This window comes from Panulirus ornatus, chromosome 40, assembly GCF_036320965.1.
Source record: "Panulirus ornatus isolate Po-2019 chromosome 40, ASM3632096v1, whole genome shotgun sequence".
NCBI lineage: Eukaryota > Metazoa > Arthropoda > Malacostraca > Decapoda > Palinuridae > Panulirus > Panulirus ornatus.
Window position 1 is genome coordinate 3,327,725 of NC_092263.1, and position 9,637 is coordinate 3,337,361.

A 9,637-nucleotide genomic window follows, 5' to 3' on the forward strand; every position below is an offset into this window, starting at 1 on the left:
TGTAGTATACTTAATGCTCGGCGTAATATACTCAATACTCAGTGTAGTATACTTAATGCTTGGCGTAGTATACTTAGTGTAGTATACTGTGTAAAGACTCGTACATGGAAGGTTGGTGCAGAGGTTTTAGAATGGATGAACATTGCCCACAAAACCTTGTGGATAGAGTATATCAAACTAGGTCAATATAATCTGTGCTTAAAGAACGTACAAAATCAATATTCGGACAGGAAAACAAACATTGGCCTCTGTTGATGCAGAAACGATAGAAAATTTCTGGGAAATGGTAAAGTAAATTCAGGTATTGTGATTGGACAGTGACCATATACCGTAATATTGCCGACAGTCGTGCATGGAATACCGTAATATTGCCGACAGTCGTACGAAAACCCCGTAATATTGCCGACAGTCGTACGAAAACCCCGTAATATTGCCGACAGTCGTACGAAAAACCCCGTAATGTTGCCGACAGTCTTTTATAGGAGTGTTATGAGTTCTCGTTAGGATGTTTCCTGTCTTGGTACCACTGGCGTAGCTAGTGGAAAGTGTGTTCATCCATATGTAGGTAGTTATTTACATATGTAGGTAGTTATTTACATATGTAGGTAGTTATTTACATATGTAGGTAGTTATTTACTTATGTAGGTAGTTATTTACATATGTAGGTAGTTATTTATACTATCCAGAATTCATTCATGAGTCAGCTTATATTAATAGCCAGTTTTTCGTCTATATATTATATTTCCCAGCCACATGACAGACTCCAAACTATTCCTATCGCCTGATTGGAAACTCCTGAGTGTTCCACTCCAGCAAACACCTTAACTGGTCTTCGGAACTACACTGTTGACTTGAGTTACTGTGGGGCAGGAAATCTGTTTCCTCAAATTAGAATGTGTTAGACTATTGTTAGTGTGCACAGCTGGCGTGAAGCCTATGGAGTTAGAAATATCCCTTGGCGAGATCATATTTAGTTTGTGGTATTCTCTACGGCCAGATATTAACATTATTGGATATTCTCCGTTGGTAACTATGCCAGTACCAGTTTCATTCACCCTATTGTATTTTCCAATACAGTAGTTGCTGTATTTTATAATATTTTCTCAAATATCGCCTGAACTGTCCATATCGTATACTAAGTGTGTGAAAATGTAAGTTCTGTGAGTGTTTTGTCCTGTTTATATATATATATATAAATGGAAATTGAGGTGTTTATGTAATGTTGGATGGTTGGACTAAGTGGCCAAAATATACCTTATTTGAAGTCTTCGTTATTATAACTACGCCATCAGTTCACTGAATGCCCACAGCACCGTCTATAGTGTAAAATGAATGCATATAAAGGCATCTGTAGATGAATATTAATGCAAATACCAATTAACACTGAAAGCATACGTTATTGGAGAGGCATTTGTTACCGGTCAAAACAAAGGTGGTAGTTAGGTGAAAACGCTTGTTTATGTGACTCCAAATTGTTAATAATTCCTGCCTCACTAATCCTATTCATCATTAAGGCTTGTGCAGCGCCCAGGAAGCCGGCTACGTACACCGGTTGTAACTGTAGGTCATTAAGGGTAGAGATGTGTGTGTGTGTGAGGTAGGGGTCAATTTATTTGTACTGCGGGTTGGAATGCTGGGTAATTATGGAGTGGTTTGGCTGTACAACAAGATTAAAGATTAGGAATGATAAAGGTTAAACTATGCATGATAAGGATTTGGATTAATGTGATGGTAGGTGTTCATGTTGCGGGTGCATGACCTAGCCATAGTGAAATGCAATCCTTGTGTGGTGTTGGAGGACTTTGTCTTCATAGAAGCAAAGGATATTGAAATGTCTTCATGTATGGAAAAAAAAAATGTAGATGAGAGCAAGAAGTTTAGAATCTTCATAATGTTAAAGTGGTATAATGTTAAACAAGTGGTGTATAGTTTACATGGTTTTAGCAGACTATAGAATACTAATTTCAATTAGATTTTCAAAGACTATCTTCCTCAATGAGTTATATCCTATCGTCTGGTGACTGATTACGAAATTTGTATCGGAATACGCAAATTAAAGATGGCTGAAGAAATTTAAACACGGGTTAACATGGGAAGTTTACATCAGGTCATAAACCCGAGTTTATATATATGGCCATTATTATTATAAGCCTCACATATTACCACGTTATTGTTTAGTGTTTAATGATAGGACATTCTAACACCTTAACCTTTGGCTAAGTTCAAACATTTTAGTAACTTGACGAAGATCTAGCAACTTTGTCTCCCTGTGAGAACATAGACTATAGCAACACTGGTCATGTTTGATATATAGACTATAGCAACACTGGTCATGTTTGATATATAGACTATAGCAACACTGGTCATGTTTGATATATAGACTATAGCAACACTGGTCATGTTTGATATATAGACTATAGCAACACTGGTCATGTTTGATATATAGACTATAGCAACACTGGTCATGTTTGATATATAGACTATAGCAACACTGGTCATGTTTGATATATAGACTATAGCAACACTGGTCATGTTTGATATATAGACTATAGCAACACTGGTCATGTTTGATATATAGACTATAGCAACACTGGTCATGTTTGATATATAGACTATAGCAACACTAGTCATGTCTGATATATAGACTATAGCAACACTGGTCATGTTTGATATATAGACTATAGCAACACTGGTCATGTTTGATATATAGACTATAGCAACACTGGTCATGTTTGATATATAGACTATAGCAACACTGGTCATGTTTGATATATAGACTATAGCAACACTGGTCATGTTTGATATATAGACTATAGCAACACTGGTCATGTTTGATATATAGACTATAGCAACACTGGTCATGTTTGATATATAGACTATAGCAACACTGGTCATGTTTGATATATAGACTATAGCAACACTGGTCATGTTTGATATATAGACTATAGCAACACTGGTCATGTTTGATATATAGACTATAGCAACACTGGTCATGTTTGATATATAGACTATAGCAACACTGGTCATGTTTGATATATAGACTATAGCAACACTGGTCATGTTTGATATATAGACTATAGCAACACTGGTCATGTTTGATATATAGACTATAGCAACACTGGTCATGTTTCATATATAGACTATAGCAACACTGGTCATGTTTGATATATAGACTATAGCAACACTAGTCATGTCTGATATATAGACTATAGCAACACTGGTCATGTTTGATATATAGACTATAGCAACACTGGTCATGTTTGATATATAGACTATAGCAACACTGGTCATGTTTGATATATAGACTATAGCAACACTAGTCATGTCTGATATATAGACTATAGCAACACTGGTCATGTTTGATATATAGACTATAGCAACACTGGTCATGTTTGATATATAGACTATAGCAACACTGGTCATGTTTGATATATAGACTATAGCAACACTGGTCATGTTTGATATATAGACTATAGCAACACTGGTCATGTTTGATATATAGACTATAGCAACACTAGTCATGTCTGATATATAGACTATAGCAACACTGGTCATGTCTGATATATAGACTATAGCAACACTGGTCATGTTTGATATATAGACTATAGCAACACTGGTCATGTTTGATATATAGACTATAGCAACACTGGTCATGTTTGATATATAGACTATAGCAACACTGGTCATGTTTGATATATAGACTATAGCAACACTGGTCATGTTTGATATATAGACTATAGCGACACTGGTCATGTTTGATATATAGACTATAGCAACACTGGTCATGTTTGATATATAGACTATAGCAACACTGGTCATGTTTGATATATAGACTATAGCGACACTGGTCATGTTTGATATATAGACTATAGCGACACTGGCCATGTTTGATATAGCCGCATTCTATACAGCTTTAGAGATAGCGAGCAATTTCAGTAATATATACTTTGCATATTTCAAATCGTACTTTGATAATGTCTACTTGCTTGGTTGTGGCATAACTTGATTTATTTAAGGTTAGTGCGATTATGTACTTAATAATTCCTGTAGGAGGCTCCCATCCACTGATTATTTAGGCAAATTAATGAAAGAATATCACATTGTGATGTGGACGTGCTACATGCGCGTCCAACAGTAAGATGCCTACTTCAATATATATAATTTTCTCTTGAATTCTTAATACGAAAACTGTGTTAACTGGATAAGAGTAGCATTACGAAGTTACAATATTTAGGAACAAATTTAAAGTTACCGTGGCTATAGAATTTATAATGGAACTGCTGGAGAGGTGAAGAGACGAGTCCCCTGGAATTTGAAGGCAAATTCTAATTCATTGTAAAGCCAATGGCAATGAACTTAGTGGTATTATATGAACTTTGAAGTGTAACTTGAGTCCAACTTGATCAGAATGGAGTGTTGATTCATGAAAAACAAGTATGCAAAGTATACTTGCCTGTCAAAGGGAATGTTCGTAGGGTGAATGTACTCATTGGTCAAAGATCCTTGCAAACTATATACTTTTTTGTGCAGGTACTTCGGAATTTTTGCATTTGGTGTTGCCATTGGAATAAATGTGGGTGTAGAGAGAGCCTACACTGGGTTGGGATGTGTTAAGTTTTTTTTTTCTTATATAGATATTTCCTAAAGCTTGTGTAGCGTATGTATTAACCCTTCTAGGATGAACTGATGTCCGTAGATCTGAAAAAAATAAAGATGCAGTCTCGCGTTTTAGCTTGATTGAAATTAGAATGTCCTAGTGTACCAGCTGATGTATTGATGGATATGAAGGTTAGTGAATGGTACTCTGGATGTTTACTGATTTGATTATACAGCCACTTGTGAGGGGATGCTTAAGCGGTCTTATGAATACAGAAATAATTTCTTTTCTGGTTTATTAGATTTCGTTCCTTGTTCTGGTATATCTCCGTTCTAGACAGCCAATGCTTGTTATTGTGGATAACATGTTGAAGGCTAAACAGTTGAATGGCATAGTTGGAGACCAGTTCACCACCTCGTATGATTTACTAAGTTGGTTTAACGTCTGTGCCAAGATGGTATTTTATTTGCCTACAATGTTGTAACCAAAGTGGAATTTGAGATGATGTTACATCAATTTTAAGGAACAAGAATGTACGAGACAAGTGTAGTTTTGTTGAATATTACGTAATTTTGTCTAGGTTCATAGATTTGCTAATGCAACAGGTCTGAGGGCTCGCCTTCCCCTAAGGTGATGGTTTGGAGGCCCGTTGAACCACACGCCAGCAGGAACACACACACACGCACACACTTCGACATGGAGAGTCGAGGAAGCGGAAGAAACACTTCGAGTTAAACGTGATGAATTAAATGGCGACCGAGGTCTTCAATGCTGAGTTCGGGGATCCACGTCTGTCGTCTGCTGTATCACCGGGGCATGATGATTGTAAAATCATTTCACAACAACTAAAGCTTCCACTGGTCATAGTGTTGTGTACGTCTGTGAGTAGATAGTGCAAGACGAGTGAATAGTAAGTGATCCATGTCTATTTCAGGGTAGATGATGCATCGTGAGCATGAACCGTGTTGGAAAGGTGTTGAAAATGTTTATAATGATGGATGATGTCCACAGCGTAAGACTCTAGTTTGTCTAGGGAGTGTGGTTTCTGATGGGTGTATGTCTGATGGGTTAGGTTACTAAAGAATGGTGAGATCTGTTGTTTGGTGCTTGACGGGTTCTTTGTGTCTTTTGTTTTTGTTGTATGTTGGTGGGGGAGGGGGATCTGTGAGTAAAAATGTCTGAAGTGTGAGGTAGGAGTAAACTTTATACATGGAAGTTAGTGGTTATAGAGTAGTTAGGGTGACAGTGAGGGTTAGGGTGACGGGAGTCTAATGTTGCTCTGAATCGTGGCGAGTATGTCGAGACTGAAGAGTGTATAGCCTGGGTCTGTTTCATTGTGAAAGCGTTGTTTGCTGTCGTCAGGCAGCCGGTGATTGTTCTCTGTCCTCTGTTTGTGTGGTTTGTGGATTTCGTCGTATTTGCTTTTGAAAGTGAGGGTGAAAGGCCGGGAAGGTGAGGCGTAGTTTCATGTGGAGCGGATGAATTGTGTGTGACTTCGTTTGTCCAAATCTGGTGCCAGATAGTGTTCTGAGGGCACTTAGTGTGTCTTGCTTGTGTGTGGAGAGTGAATGTAACTATGATGCCTACGTTCGTTAGTGTTTTGTTCAGTGGGAGACACTGTCCATTCCTATTCAGTGGGAGTTGGGATTCGTGTGTGTGTGTGTGTGTGCGTGGTAAGCAAGTGATTGGCGGCTTCCGTGGAGACACTGCCATTGTCATGGATGAGCCATTGCTCCAGCAGCGTAATGTAGCGCTGCATGTTTGTGTTGTCATGGTGGTGGAGTGATGAGTGAGTGGTGGTGCTCCACCTGATATAATGGCAGTGTAGGATTTCTGACCATAACTACGACTTTCCATTTTGTTAAACAAATTCGATTAACTCCTTAATGATGCTACATTAAAAAAAAAGTATTTACTGATGCCCGAAAATGCTGTAGTAGGAAAATCTCTTAAGCCAACTAACGAATAGACACCTCGATACTTCCTGATAAAGTTTGGTATTGAGCTACACTTTTGATAAATAACATCTTAAAAAGAATGTACATCTTATTTCAAATCTAACACTGCTACTATCCTACCATAGTTCAGTAAGACTTAGAAAGATTAGGGCGTTATATTCAGGGGTAAAGAATTTGTATGTGTCATATCGAACTTTATTTAATAATAGGAAGAGTACTAGAAATATTATTTTGTTATACTTGATCGCAGTTTCCCTCGTCAGCGAGGTAGCGTCAGGAAACTTAGGAAGAACGTATGGATATATATTATCATACTTTGCCGCTGTCTTCCGCGTTGGCGAGGTAGCGCAAGGAAACATACGAAAAAATGGCCCAACCCACCCACATACACATGTATATACATACACGTCCACACACGCACATATACATACCTATACATCTCAACGTTTACATGTATATACACAGACATATACATATATACTTGTGTACATAATTCACACTGTCTGCCCTTATTTCCGTCGCCACCCCGCCACATATGAAATGACTATCCCCTTCCCCCGCATGTGCGCGAGAAAACACTAGGAAAAGACAAAGGCCACATTCGTTCAAAGTGTCTCTAGCTGTCATGCATAATGCACCGAAACCACAGTTCCCTTTCCACATCCAGGCCCCACAAAACTTTCCGTGGTTTACCCCAGACGCTTCACATGCCCTGGTTCAATCCATTGACAGGACGTCGACCCCGGTATACCACATCGTTCCAATTCACTATTCTTTGCACGCCTTTCACCCTCCTGCATGTTCAGGCCCTGATCACTCGAAATCTTTTTCACTCCATCTTTCCACCTCCAATTTGGTCTCCCACTTCTCGTTCCCTCCACCTCCGACACACATATCCTCTTGGTCAATCTTTCCTCATTCTCTCCATGTGCCTAAACCATTTCAAAGCACCCTCTTCTGCTCTCTCAACCACACTCTTTTTATTCCCACACATCTCTCTTACCCTATTATTACTTACTCGATCAAACCACCTCACACCACATATTGTCCTCAAACATCTCATTTCCAACACATCCATCCTCCTCCGTACAACCCTACCCTATCTATCGCCCACGCCTCGCAACTATGTAACCTTGTTGGAACCACTATTCCTTCAAACATACACATTTTTGCTTTCCGAGATAATGCTCTCGACTTGCACACATTCTTCAACGCTCCCAGTACCTTCTCCCCCACCCTGTGACTCGCTTCCGCTTCCATGGTTCCATTCGCTGCCAAATCCACTCCCAGGTATTTAAAACACTTCACTTCCTCAAGTTTTTCTCTATTCAAACTACCTACCAATTGACTTGTCCCTCAACCCCTGTTGAACATAATAACCTTGATCTTTCATTTACTTTCGAATTTTTCTTTTTCAAACACTTTTCCAAATTCGGTCACCAACGTCTGCAATTTCTCGCTTGAATCAGCCACCAGTGATGTATCGTCGCCGAACAACTGACTCTCTTCTCAGACCCTCATCCCCAACAGACTGCATACTCACCCCTCTCTCCAAAACACTTGCATTTCTCAAACCACACCATCCATAAGTCAAACAACCATGGAGACATCACGCACACTCCTACCCTAGACTGTCATTTACTGGGAACCAATCGATGTCCTCTTATCCTACACGTACACATGCCTTACATCCTCGATAAAAACTTTTCACTGCTTCTAGCAGCTTACCTCCCACACCATACTCCTACGGCTTTCCACAAAACATATCTTAACACTATCATATGCATTCTCTAGATCCATAAAAGCTACATGCAAATCCATATGTTTTTCTAAGTATTTCTCACATACATTCTTCAAAGCAAACACCTGATCCACACATCCTCTACCACTTCTGAAACCACACTGCTCTTCCCCAATCTGATGCTCTGTACATGCCTTCACCCCTCTCAATCAATACCCTCCCATATAATTTACCAGGAATACTCAACAAACTTATACCTCTGTAATTTGAGCACTCACTCTTATCCCCTTTGCCTTTGTACAATGGCACTATGCAAGCATTCCGCCAGTCCTCAGGCACTTCACCATGATCTATACATAAATTGAATAGCCTCACCAGCCAGTCAACATTAGTCTCCCTCCTTTTTAATAAATTCCACAGCAGTGCCATCCAAACCCGCCGCCTTACCGGATTTCATCTTCCGCAAATCTTAAACTACCTCTTCTCTGTTCACTAAACCATTCTCACTGACCCTAGAACTTCGCACACCACTTGGACCAAAACGCCCTATATCTGCCACTGTCATCGCACACATTCAACAAACCTTCAAAATACAGTCCATCTCCTTCTCACATCACCACTACTTATCACCTCCCATTAACCTCCTTCACCGATGTTCCCATTTTTTCTCTTGTCTTAAGCACTTTATTTACCTCCTTCCAGAACATCTTTTTATTCTTTAATTTTAATGATACTCTCTCCAACTCTCATTTGCCCCCTTTTTTCACCTCTTGCACCTTTCTCTTGACCTCCTGCCACTTTCTTTTATACATCTCCCAGTCATTAGCACTCCTTCCTTGTAAGTATCGCCTAAACTCTTTTCTTTGATAACTAATTTATCTCACGACTCCCTAGCTTTGTTTATCTGCCCACCTTTCTCATGCCACGTGCATCCTTTGCACAAGCCATCACTGCTTCCCTAAATACATCCCATGCCTCACCCACTCCCTTCACGTCATTTACTCTCACCATTTTCCATTCTGCACTCAATCTCTCCTCGTACTTCCTCACACATGTCTCCTTTCCAAGCTCGCTCACTTTCACCACTCTCTTCTCCCCAACATTCTCTCATAGTGATCAGACATCCCTCCAGCTGCCCCTCTCAGCACATTAACATCCAAAAGACAATCTTTTACACGCCTGTCAGTTAACGTTTTTCAAATAATGCCCTTCGTATACTTGTGTATATCTTTTTAAACCAGGTACTCCCAATCGCCAGTCCTTTTTCTGCACACAAATCCACGCGCTCTTCATTCCATTCACAATACTGAATAACTACATTTTACACCAATCGTTCCCTCA